At 44.2% G+C, this 1,854-nt stretch overlaps 1 pseudogene; it reads right to left on the reverse strand.

Moving 5' to 3' along the window:
* Window positions 1–386: 386 nt before the first annotated feature.
* LOC109551014 (serine/threonine-protein kinase 35 pseudogene) lies at window positions 387–1,615 on the reverse strand (annotated as a pseudogene).
* Between the last annotated feature and the right edge of the window lie 239 nt (window positions 1,616–1,854).

The raw sequence follows: 1,854 nt of genomic DNA on the forward strand, positions 1-1,854 counted from the left end.
TTTCTTTCCTTTTTTTTCAGATACCACTGAAATAATGTGTTAATATAGAATGTTTTGTGTACATAATAAAAAGAGGTAGTAGAAAGCTCCCTGAAATTTGAGGGAAAGAACTTGGAGTGTCCTTTACATGCTATGTAATTAAGGAAGACAATGTCCTCTTCTGTTTAAAGAGGACAATAATACTGGATCATTTAAACTTCCAATTTGTTCTTCAGGTCAAATAAACTAACAAACCTTCTTATTTTTTTTTTGCATTTTCTACAGTAAACGTTCATTAATTGATTATAAAAAAGCATTTCTAAAAATAACTCAGCTCAAATGCAACCTCCACTCAGAAGGCTTCTTTACACTTTCCAACTCATACTCAAATATTCCCACATATCCCCTCATTCAGATTTGGGGCACCATTGATGACAAGCACATTGTCTCTTCAACCCTGCATTTCCTCCCAAATCCACAGGGCCCAGGATGAAGAATCCAGGCTTAAGTGTACATGCCGAACAAACAGTACACTCACCTACTTTAAAAACACCCAGGATGTTTTGCCCTGAATTTGAAGCAGCACATGTGGCCTGGTCCATTCTTGTTTCAAGTTCAAAGGTATCAGGCAGGTCCCTGATTTAGCAGCTAACTTCTTTCAAGAGCTCCTTGGTCCCCTCAGACATGGTAATCCTGAATTTCTGGGGGATATGCTACTCCATCTTTGCATTATCTAGCAGCACCTCACCAACAGGGAGATCTTGGTCAGGACCTCAGGAGTTCCTTCTTGATCTCAGAGTCCATGAAAGTGATTCTTTCTATCATTGCCCAGATGATAATGCCCAGGGCAAAGATGTTGGCCTTGGCTGTGTAGCATCCCTCCTAGAGTTCAGGGGGTTATTTAGAAATCTAAGCTGCAGGCTTAGGGAAGCCAGTATTTATCCACATTCACATTTGTGTTGTCTTGATTTCCCTCTTTGATTTGAGGAGGTGGGGGAGAGGGGGCAGCCCACCACAGATTTTGCTTAGTTCAAAGTCTGCCACCTTGAGGATGGGGGTACCAGACCTCTCCGTGTTGAGCTTGTCCTCCAGCTTTGATCCCTGTGCATGATGTAGTCTGAAGGCACTGGTGGTCCTGAGCCGTAGCATGAAGCTTTGTTGGTGGCTGGGTCCAGCCTCCAGGACAGGACAGACTGATTCAGGCCTCCACGTTCACATAAGTCCATGACAAGGCAGAGGTAGCAAGACTCCTCAGGCTCCTCCAGGAGTCTTTCTTCTTTGACGGAGGTCTCCAACAGGCGCAAATAAAGCCGTGCGCTCTTGTAGCCACTACTCACACATGTACTGGTCAGTCACACTGTGTGACACACTCCTCAAACTGCACAAGGTTCTGGTGGTACCGCTTGAGGCTGGTCAGGGCACAGAATTCCGCCAGCACCTGCTCCAAGTTCTCCAGGCTGTCACAGCAGATGTTCTTGACCTCTGTGAGGGCCTCGCTGTCTCCTAATCCACACAGTAGCTGCTGCACCTGATCTCTGCCAACAGGCTGTAGTGGCCACCAGCTGCTGCCCTCCACCACCGTTGTGTCAGCTAGACTTGCCTGGGGCCTCGGCCTCCACTGGATGCAAAATTTCATGAAAAGATATGTTAAATTAAAGAAAAATAATTTTTTAAAAGTTCATTCTTTATTAGCCATAGCTTTCATGACAGTGTGAGTGTAACTTTAATATGAATTAAAAATATGAGTTATAGCTCTGCAAAGATGATTAAAATCATCATTTCCATTTGCTTCTATCTAAGCCCTATTGTAGCATGAAGAATCCCACCTGCCTCATTCCTTCCTACTTGAACAGATGGATCATAAATGTGTGGGCT

The sequence above is a fragment of the Tursiops truncatus genome, chromosome 14 (genome assembly GCF_011762595.2).
Source record: "Tursiops truncatus isolate mTurTru1 chromosome 14, mTurTru1.mat.Y, whole genome shotgun sequence".
NCBI lineage: Eukaryota > Metazoa > Chordata > Mammalia > Artiodactyla > Delphinidae > Tursiops > Tursiops truncatus.